This window comes from Meles meles, unplaced genomic scaffold, assembly GCF_922984935.1.
Source record: "Meles meles unplaced genomic scaffold, mMelMel3.1 paternal haplotype, whole genome shotgun sequence".
Classification (NCBI taxonomy): Eukaryota; Metazoa; Chordata; class Mammalia; order Carnivora; family Mustelidae; genus Meles; species Meles meles.
Window position 1 is genome coordinate 184,850 of NW_025721254.1, and position 11,315 is coordinate 196,164.

At 47.9% G+C, this 11,315-nt stretch overlaps 1 long non-coding RNA gene across 1 annotated transcript; it reads right to left on the minus strand.

The window, feature by feature from the left end:
- Positions 1 to 2,468: 2,468 nt before the first annotated feature.
- On the minus strand, positions 2,469 to 9,293 carry LOC123936232. Its single transcript, XR_006817180.1, has 4 exons — positions 9,150 to 9,293; positions 8,581 to 8,702; positions 4,269 to 4,342; positions 2,469 to 2,533 (listed from the first exon to the last, which is right to left on the minus strand). It is a non-coding gene; the product is annotated as an uncharacterized LOC123936232 (long non-coding RNA).
- Positions 9,294 to 11,315: the final 2,022 nt, after the last annotated feature.

An 11,315-nucleotide genomic window follows, 5' to 3' on the forward strand; every position in this document is an offset into this window, starting at 1 on the left:
CAAGCAGAAGACTAAGAAAAAAATCTGCCCAAAAAAGGCTGATGAGGGACTTTGATCAAAGAATATATCTTTGGGGCACCTGGGTGACTCAGTGGGTTAAAGCCTCTGCCTTCGGCTCAGGTCATGATCCGAGGGTCCTGGAATCGAGCCCTGAACCCAGCTCTCTACTTCAGCAGGGAACCTGCTTCCCCCCTCCCCAACCCTCTCTCTGTCTGCCTCTCTGCCTAATTGTGATCTCTGTGTGTCAAATAAATAAATAAAATCTTAAAAAAAAAGAATATATCCTAATGTTCTAAAGGATTCCCAGAAACTGAAAAGAAAATGAAACTGCAACATTTCCAATGGACATTTACAAAGAAATCCAGCAGGCCAGTAAAAGGAAGGAAGGATACTCCATCTCATCAGCACAAAGTTCTTTAAAATTTTTTAACTTAATAGGTTTGGCAGTTCGGCAGAATTTTTTAAATGATAACAGCCAGCATTACGGTGTACGGAAAGGGAACCCTCATCTACTCTCATGAAAATACAAATCAGTAAAGAGGGTCTCGAAGAACGATTTGGCAGTAGCTGTTAGAATTCACCAGGGACAATTCCTTGAGCCAGCAATTGCTGTACATACCCACGTGTACCTGTGCTTTCTACAGCACCGCTTAAGAGAACACCATAAAACACGCAGCTGTCTAAAGGACGATCGGTACTGAGTACATTAAGGAAAATGGAATTTGCATGCTGAGGAGAACTAGAAAGCCATCAGAAATGAGGCAGACCTATATATGACGACACGAAGATAGTCATGGGTCACTAAGTTGCAGAAAGAGCGAGCTAGCTACAAAGCAGGACGTATAAATGATTCACTTTATTAAAAGGACACCTGAATTTACGGATTTTGAGAAATACAGATTCACTCATTCAACAGATATATACTGAACTACAACCTACATATTCATTCAATGTGTATATATGGTCTCTCAACAACAATTTATGGAACGCTCTACGTGCCAGGCACTGGATTATCTTTCTGTGTGTTTTCTCATGTGTGATATTTTCCATCTCTAGGTGTGCTCTTCATCCACAGGAGGAAACACCCTGAACGCTGCTTCTCTTGGTGGGGGGAGAGATGATGGAGCGTGTTTACTTTCTACTTCATACATTTCTGCACTGATGGATCAAAGCTAATGCAAGGTGGTAACTTTTTTGTTATCAGTAATCCTCCTGACCCAAGTATTCACCCAATATGAAGAGAACTGTGACAGCTACAGTGTGGAGAAAACAACTACACCAGGAAACGGCAAAGCCTGCAGAGGATCTACTTACAATTCGTAGGAGGGAAACAAGGGATGGGGGAGATGTTCTTTTCTGGGGGAGTTTCTTCACTAGGAGCAGGAGTATGGCACTGTGGTTGCATAGAGGCCTGTCTGGTTGTCTGACGGTTCCTGTGTCATCTGTGTCCACCAACCACAAAGGCCATCCTCGCTGGGCATGGCTCCTGACAGCAATTATTAAGAAATACCTTGGGGCGCCTGGGTGGCTCAGTGGTTTGGGCCGCTGCCTTCGGCTCGGGTCGTGGTCTCGGGGTCCTGGGATCGAGTCCCGCATCGGGCTCTCTGCTCGGCGGGGAGCCTGCTTCCCTCTCAGCCTCTCTGCCTGCTTGTATCTCTCTCTGTCAAATAAATAAATAAAATCTTTAAAAAAAAAAAAAAAAAAAAAAAAAGAAATACCTTGAACTGGGCACCTGGGTGGCTCAGTGGGTTAAGCCTCTGCCTTCAGCTCAGGTCATGATCTTGGGGTTCTGGGATCGAGTCCCGCATCGGGCTCTCTGCTCAGCAGTGAGCCTGCTTCCCCTCTCTCTCTGCCTGTCTCTCTACCTACTTGTGATCTCTCTCTGTCAATAAATAAATAAAATCTTAAAAAAAAAAAAAAAGAAGTCCCTTGAACTACTCCCTCAGACACAGACTGAAAACGATGGAACATTCTGGAAGAGGTTTCCCTGGGTTCAAAAGGCTTAGAGGTGAGCAGAGTGTTGCTGGCAACACTCATAATTCAAACGTGAGAGCGAAAACCCAAGCAGAGGGAACAAGGAGGAGACATCACGGGCAGCGCAGGTCAGGTACAGACAGCGGGGAGCGGTGGGGGTGGGACTGAGGGTCTGATGCTACCGGAATGGATGCTCCCCAGGAAAGCTGGAAATGGAGATTTTCACGAAAAAATCTATTTTGGCATCTTTTGCAAATCACTGAGAAACATTCTGTAAAGATTGAAGAACAGGGACCTATGCACATCTGTTTTAAATTCCGTCACTGTGTAAATGTATCACAGAAGTATACACCTGGGACATCATGGGTGCACACACGCAGGCTCAGACCCAGACACACAAACACACAGACACACACACACTTTTAAAAGGAAAAGGGGAAAGAAAGCAAAGAGAGTTCTATAGCCCATACTGTAACACGTAGGTGAAAGGTACTTGCCGATTTGAAGTGGGTCCTCTGAATGTCATTCTATGATGGGTTGTGATAAGAAAGGCTTGACTCTGTGGAAAGACGGGAAAGACAGAAATGAGGCAAGGAGCTCAGATTCAGCAAAACTGCAAACACAGTTCGCAGATTCTCCAGAAAAGGCAAACACATCCTGCTCCTCTTCAAAGCAAGGGCCACTGAATGCACAGGGCCTTCTGCTCCGTGGCATCTGGCCCTGGGCACATGCAGTCACACTTTGGCAGATCGGGGTCAGGGGAGTTCACTAACAGGACACTCCGAATCGGATGTCCACTCTCAATCTCATCAGGAAATACTCAACACTCAGAAATCACTCAGTACTTACCCGATGTTCCAGTGTTTTCCAAGTTCTCTCTAGTTTCCTGCCTCTTCTCCAACAAAATGTATAACCCAGTCCTTACTGCTCACAGTTATCTGGAAAACGGACTCCTATACAGACCTGAAGTCAGTAACACTTATGTGACGAGTCCTCTCCTCCAGGATATGCCAAAAATCAGACCTGAGAGACCTGAATCCTCTACCACAACAACCACACACAAAGGCCAATGCCTTTTCCAGCCTAGAAGCCACCTCTAGGCTTAAGGGAGAGCCCACGTACTCTTATTTCACGCGGGGTTCTACCAAGCCGGATCCTCCTCTGCAGATACACAGTCTCAGATGCCAGGCGGCAACTAAAAAGCATATTTACTGTAACAGAATCTTGCATTTGGAAAGAGTGAAAACCTTGTTCCGTAGAATAAACTAAAACAGTCTCATACTTGAAAACTATTTCCAAACGATGAGAACTAGACATCTTTGAAAGACAAGCTGAAACTTTCAGGGTTAATTCAAAATTTTTTTAAAATATAAGACTTGGCATTTTATTTAAATCGCTGAGAAAGAAAGAAGGGAGCACAAGTTAAAACCACCAGGAAGCCCTGACCTTCGGCTTGAGGCCAGGGTTTAAATCTCAGCTCCACCCCTTCCTCCACGGGTGCCCTGAGGGAAATTCACTTCACTGCTTTGAGCCTCGGTTTCCCCACTGGGATTCACGAGTCTGCTCTGAGCACTGAATGGTCCCATTCAGTGATCCCTGATCCATTTCGCATGGTGCCACAAAAACTCCGAGCACAGACAACTGGGTGACTCAGTTGGTTAAGCGACTGACTTCAACTCAGGTCATGATCCCGGGGTCCTGGGAATGAGTCCTGCCTTGGGCTCCTGCTCAGCAGGAAGCCTGCTTCTCCATCTTCCACTCTCCCTGCTTCTGCTCTGTCAAATACAGTATTTTTTTAAAAAAAAAAAAAAAAAAAGCTCCCAGAAGAGAGTCACTGACTCGTCCTCGACAGTTCTGCAAACTTCTTAAAACCTGGCCTCAGGCTGGTACCCAGAATATCTCACATGCAGTAAATGCCTAAGTTTAGTCTCCTCGTCACTCAATCGAACAATATTTACTATGCATCCCTCTAGGCCGGGCACCTCTCTATGCCCTGGAGGTAACAAAGAAGACACAACACACAGAAAATTCAGAGGATCAAACTACTGTAGGTCATTTCTTTTCAAGGTTCAGACAAATGACGCTCACGGACAGAACTGTCGCCAACGGAGGGTGACTGCATTTGGAAGATTGCTCCACAGGTTGGAATGAGGATGCTGGGGCCAGCAAGAAAGTGGGCAGGGGGTCCAAGAGAAGAGCCCCTAAAATGAGGTCCCCAGCATGCAGACCGGCCCCCTACTAACCGCTGCCTCTGAATCTACCCGGCTCAGTTGTCTGGTCCAAGCCACACTTACTTGATGCTGTGTAGCTTTCTCGTGACTATGACCGGAAAGTCAACCTCAAAATATTTCCTTGGGAGATCTTCATCCTGAGGAAAAATACACAGTAAGTTTCCTAATTCTATATTCCCTCATACATTTACTGACCGTCTTCATGCACCGACTACTAAGCCCCAAATGGCAACAGAGTATTTCAGGGCGCAAATCAGGAACGATATGGGGAAAAATGCAAGTTTCAGGTGGCTTTGGTCTCCGCGTGGAGAACGGACAGAGGATGAAAGTTAGGAGGCGCTCACAGCCATCCAGGAAGAAGGTCCAGGGAGGAAGTCGTGGGGAGCCGGAACTGGGGGAACAGCCACTGGGATGGAGACAGGGAGGCACTGAGAGGCCCTGGGGATGTAGGACCTAACAGACTTTGCCAAAAAGCAGACTGACATAGATTAGAGAGGGTCAGGAAACCGATGTGGGGGTGGGGCCAGCATGTGAGGGATCAAACAGGATACAACAGCAAACATCACAAAGCACCCGCCACGGTGAGGGCAAGCACTGTTTTGTGCTACATTTACTTTTTCCCATGAGAGGAGAGTGTGGTGGGGGGAAGGGCAGGCACTCTGGAGCCAGGGAATGGGGTTCAGATCCCAGCTCAGCCACTTGTCTGCTACGAGGTGCTGGGAAGTCACTCAACTCCCTGGGCCAAGCTTTCCACATCCACACAGTAGAGAAGGGACAGCACCTCACGGGGCTGTGAGGACTCCTGTAGAAAGAAATACTCCGGCGACACTCACAGCAGAACCTGCCAGAGTAAGCGGCATGGGTGAGACTTTATGATGTCTACTGTGGGCTGCAGTAAAGCAAGTGTGAAAGCCACACACACAGACAAACGGAAACACACAAACACATACACTGAGTCAAAGAAACACATCTACACAGACCCACACACAGGGACATGCAGAGACACACAGACCCCACACAGAGACACACAGAGACAAAGACACTGGGAAACACATGCAAAGACACACAGACACACACATGGAGGTACACACACCCACACAGAGACACAGACACACACACTCACGGCCCGCTCCCCCATCTGTGTCCCAGCCTACTCACGCCCCGGCCATCTTAGCACTTTCTCTCCATGTCTGCCATGTCCAGTCACAGCCCTGATGACTATTCTTGAACGCGTTCTCTCCTCAACCCCAGCTGCACAGACACCCCTTTCTGGCCTCTTCCAACCACACCCTGTCTGTCGCCTGCAGCAGCTCCTCACGACCCTACGGCCTAGCAAGAAACAAGGTCTCCGTGCCTGCTGACTTGCTTGGCATCGCCCCCCGCCCATGTATTCTTGGAACACCGTGTCCACCCGTACTTCTATTCCAGAAATACAGAGCCAGTTTGTTCAAGGGGAAAAGACAAAAGGAAAGACAGGTGCCGGTATCCAGAATCTGGTCGCGGTGTCGCTATTGCAGGCTGGGATGACACCCACGTTTCTGACGTGAGCCACTGCACAGGCAAGAACACTGTGTATGCAGATAGTCACCCGCGATGGGAAGCCGAGACTGCGGGGTCGCCAACCCCGGGGTCAGCATGATGGGGACAGAAATCATGAGCAAGCGTTTCCTGATAGGAGGGGGCTCCGAACAGTGAGTGTCAGAACTGTAGGTCCAGCTACGGCCCACCCTTGTGGAAAATCTCAGGGGGTCTGGTTTGCGGAAGAGGCAGGGAGAGAGAGAGGGAGACAGGAGGACAGAGAAAAAGACCGCTTCCTGGGATATCAGAAGACACAGGCTCAGCCATCCCAATTGTTCACACTCACAGCTGCCACGCATGCCTGGTTTTGTGCAGAACGCCGCGATGGGCGAACCGGCTAAGGCTACCGGGAGGAAATGTTTAGGGAAGATGAGGACATAACTTCCGCTAGGATACCCCACCACACCCTTCCAGAATGTTACTCCCACAATAGGAAAGGTTAAGGCGAGTCTAAAATTCCAAGACAAGGGTGCCTGGGTGGCTCAGTGGATTAAGCCTCTGCCTTCTGCTCGGGTCGTGGTCTCAGGATCCTGAGGTCGAGCCCCGTGTGGGACTCTCTGCTCAGCGGGGAGTGTGCTTCTCACTCTCTCTCTGCCTGCCTCTCTACCTACTTGTGATCTCTTTCTATGTCAAATAAATAAATAATAAAATCTTTAAAAAATAAAATAAAATTCCAAGACAAATGAGTATGATTGAAAGCAAATGAAGGACAGCATACACTCCTATGCCTTGTGTTGGACTTCTTACTTTATGAGAAGGAGCTTTCCCTCGGGGTGTCTGGGTGGCTCAGTCGAGCCAGTGGCCAACTCTTGATTTCGGTTCAGGTCATGATCTCAGGGTCATGGGTTCGAGTCACGTATCAGGTCCCCAGGCATCAGATACTTGACCCTCAGGAGAATTCTGAGTAAGGGATCACTGTGGAGGGGAAGCTATCCAGAGGCACACCTGGAGCCTCTAAGGAACAGACATCTACTTTCTGGGCTTTGGGAAAGGAACAAAATGGCTGCGGCACATGACACTTCCAGTTTGGGTTCTGGGATCCCTAAGTGCTTCTGACACCTATTTGTCAGGAGTTGGCATGTCACAGGAGGTGTGGAGGACACCCAGGATGGGGCTTTGGTCCCAGACACCTCCAGGGAGAGCCGTGAGGAAGGACAGCCCTCGGATTTAAAGGGGATCCCACAGGGCCGACCGCAGCACAGGTTGCCCAAGGTGACACCCATCCCCTGGGTCCTTGATCCTTGGGTTGTGTGGAAATAGAAGTTGGGAGACACAGAGAAGCCAAGGTTCCTTAAAGGGATTCACTACCCCATGACTCTTTATCTGTGGTGGTACTGCCTTCCCTGGGCCCTATTGCTGCTCGCTGCCGGACAGCGGGAGCCTTCAACTGTCCCCACAGTCTTGGGTCTGAGATCATACAGAACGATCTCCCACCGTGGTGGAAGCAGAAAGCCTGTGACCCACTGCTAAGCCTCTGCTGGTGCAGCCGGGGGACCATCCCGGGTGGAAGGTGCATGAGACCATGAGACTGGCAGACAAAATTTGCTCCACACTGTCTAGAAGCACAGATCTCTCCATTCAAGAATTAGCAAACTTGCTGCCAATGACCAGGAAGTATTTTAGCCTTGGCAGGCCAGACGGCCTCTCCTCCAAGTACTCAACTCCGCAGTTGTGCTGGTAAATCAGCCATAGAGAAGACTTAAGTAAATGGGAGTGGCCGTGTTGCAATGAAACTGTATTTACAAAGACAGGTGGGTAGGCAAAATCGGGCCCTTTCCGCCTAGGCTCCGAAGCACAAACAAGCATTACTTTTTTAAAGAAACTTAGATTAAAAAGAAAAAAAACCCTTTGAGCAATACGATTATCAAACGAAACACCTCCACAGTATCTTTCCTACCCTGTGCTATTTGCTTTCCTCACTCCTGACAGATAGCCATTTTCTTGGAAGGGGTACCTAAGTCTCAAGTACCTTGACAGGAAAGAAAAACGTCAGATCTATTCGTTATTAACCCATTATTGACAGGGGGAGAAACCAAACCTCAGAACCAATTCAAAAGGGTATGGGGCCGCAAGGAGGCATTTCTCCAGTGGCTTCTGCTCACATGACACGTTCTGCCCCTGCATTCTGTTCCAGCTCCTTCCACCACACCACGTCACTGAGGTAGTGATGCACCACCGACTGGCGGACCGCAAAGACACCCTGAGCAAGCACAAGGCTCTGGACAGAGAACAGGGAAGCAACCGGGGCTTGCGGGACCTGCAGTCTATGCGCTCCTGGATCTGCCACTAACCGGACCCGTCTCGTTTCCTGTGAGAGGAGTTATACCTGTGCTTGCTCGTTAACAGAGCAGGTGAGGGATCACATCAGGGAATCGCTATGAAAGGCCTTTGTGTCCTATCACTATCACCCAGCCTTGCACATCTCTAAACTGTACGGTAGACACTCACGATGACGATAAAATCTTCGTGATCATCAATACGGCAGACACACGGGCTCTGGGGCTCACGATCCTACTGGCAGGTCTTCCACACATGCAGAGGACTCGTCTACAAGGGTTTTTATCAGAAGCTCTGTTTGTAACAGGAAAGGAGGAGAAGCCAGGCACCCATCCTTCACCAGAGCCCCGGTGACATCAAGTACGTGTCTAAAGGCGGCAGCAGGCGCAAACAGCTGGGGACAGGGGTGCGAGACAGACAGTCACTGCGTTCCCTCTGAATATATTTTAACATTTTGAAGCGGGCGGGCATCTTCACAAATGAAACAATTCGGGAAAGAAGAGGGCGAATGTTCATTTACCTTTAATCTCCAGAAGGCGGTCTCCATCCCAGCCCCAAGATTTACAATTGGACAATGACATTCTGTCTTCCGCAGAAATGCCTTTATCAGCTGACTGACACCATGCACTCGAGAAAAATATCCTGAGAGAGAGAGACACAGAGACAAGCTATCACTCAGTGAGATGCAGGAAAGCATCCCTGCAGAGCCCGCCCCAGAAGAAGGGCAAAGGAGGATTCTGCTGCTCTTCTTTGGGGTCAGTGATTTTTATGTGGACTCATGGGAGAAATCAGGACTTTCACATTCTCTTTTTTTTAAATTTAAAGTGGCGAGAATCAAAGTAAGTACAATCTATTTAATGGTGTCATTAACGATCTTAAAAATAAAATGTCCCTTAAATTTACGTATGAGAGACAACCGTATTACATCAAAACATTGGATCTGGGAAATGTGCTTTTTTGCAGCTAGGTGAAAGCCACTCAAGAGTTTGCAAAATGTCAAAATTCCAAGATCGTGATGAATATAATATTTGAGGACAGGAAACGGGACGGACAAATGACAGAGGAAAAAAAAAAAGTCTTATTTCTTACCGTGTCTCCGCAATCTCCATCCTGTGTGGGTAGAGCCTCTGTTTAGAGAATGGCCTCACAGGGGTACCTGGGTGGCTCAGTCAGTTAACAGTCTGTCCTCAGCTCAGGTCATGATCCCAGGGTACTGGGATAGAGCCCCCCTTGGGCTCCTTGCTCAGTGCGGAGTCTGCTTCTCCTGCTCCCTCTGCCTGCCGTTCCCCCTGCTTTGCAACTCTCTCTCTCTCTCTCAAATAAATAAGATCTTTAAAACAAATAACAAAAATAAATAAAACAGCCTGACAGACCACTTGGGAGAGGGGAAAGCACAAGTAAATGTTGCCAAATAAACAGACTTGTTCAGCTACAGAGTGGTGAGCTGGAGGAAAGGCAGTGAGAAATAAAAGAGGGGGAAAGGAAGATAAAATCTGTGTTCTAAAACCCTGCCGCTTAAGTGTATATATTTTAAGAACAAAATTTGAGTAGCATTTAGAAATGTTCCACAATGTTAAAAAATAATATTGGGGAGCCTGGGTGGCTCAGTGGGTTAAAGCCTCTGCCTTCGGCTCAGGTCATGATCTCAGGGTCCTGGGATCGAGCCCCACGTCAGGCTCTCTGCTTGGCGGGGAGCCTGCTTCCTCCCTCTCTCTCTGCCTGCCTCTCTGCCTACTTGTGATCTCTTCTGTCAAATAAATAAATAAAATCTTAAAAAAAAAAAAAAAGAAAGAAAGAAATGTTCCACAATGTGATACAGGAATTCTAGGTCCATTGATTCTCTCAATAAATAATTTGAGCTTGTATTTTAGGTGTCTCTTGTATCTTATGTTTCTAGGAAATCATTTTTAATGTATGTTATAGAGTATCATCCACAACAGACTGGATATTGAAACAAAAACTTTAAAAATGCTCACCACATCCTATTTGGGCCACAGTGTGGAGATGCCAGCCCAGGCAGAGGAAGAAGGAACGCAGGCCACTGACATGCTGCCTGGGGCACCCAGCTCCCGGGGCTCCAAGATGAGTCCCTGCCTCTGGTTGGGAAAGCTGCCTCAGGAGCCCGGGAGGAAGGCTTCTGGCCTCTTAGGCAGGCCTGGCCCCATCTTCCTAAAGCCTGGGTTCACCCTCAGCTCAGAATAAGGTCCATGTCCATATTGTCAGGGACCACCACTTTAAACTTTCTTTGCATTTCCTACAGAATCTACCCACAGGCTCCATCCTTAGGGCCAGGATTCCCTGCATGCCCGAGCACTTGGGGTCATTTGGCTAATTTCTCAATCTGACTGGGAATGAGTCACCCTCCCCTCTCAAATCCTTTCACTGCCTTGAGAGAAAGGGCTTACAGAGCCTAATAGTGTTACTATCACTTTCATAAGGACAAGAAAGTATTTCCTTACTTGAACAGAAAGTCCATAGTAAAAGATAACGTAAATGGCCTGAGACATATAAAAATGATTTCAACTTCACTCCTAAAATAAGAGGAATATAAAATAAAACTACTTAAGATACCATTTTTCATGAATCAGATTTTCACGAATCAATAAAAAGGTTCCTAATACACTGTGCTGGTGAGGATGTTGGGAAATGAGCACTTTCATATGCCCCTGGAGAGAGTGAACACTGGAACCCTCGATTTTGAAGAATGAATCCCTAAAACCTCAGGCCTCTGGGCTGATGAGGGGACGTTGGGAGGGAGGGGGTCACTTGCCTCTGTTAATTTTGGGGCCTTCCTCTCCTTAGACAGTCTTACAAAGTGCTGAATATATGGATCATGCCAGTAGCCAAGGCTTACTGCAAACCTAGAAGGGAGGAAAGGAGGCAAGTGAGTCGACGTCAGTAGGTTCTAGCCCAATTCTCAAGAACCAGGTCAAGGACAATCAGCTACCTCCAAAGACCAACACAGGTACGTTTCATGCTCCATTACAAATCTCACCAGACTCAGCCATCTGTCTTGGTGCTCACATACACGGCCCCTCATTTCCCCACCCCTCCCCAGTGGCCATTTCTTCTCTCTTTGCTCATGTACGTAACTCCTTTCAAAGGACCCTACAGAGCACAGAACCTCACCTCATACCTCACCTAGAAGACCTGCCACCATTTATTCCCTCAGCAAACTCCCTGGCAAGAGCCCGTCAGACAACTCTGCTTGACCACAAGGTCTGTGTCCGTAGGAAAGGAGATCCAGGATTGTTT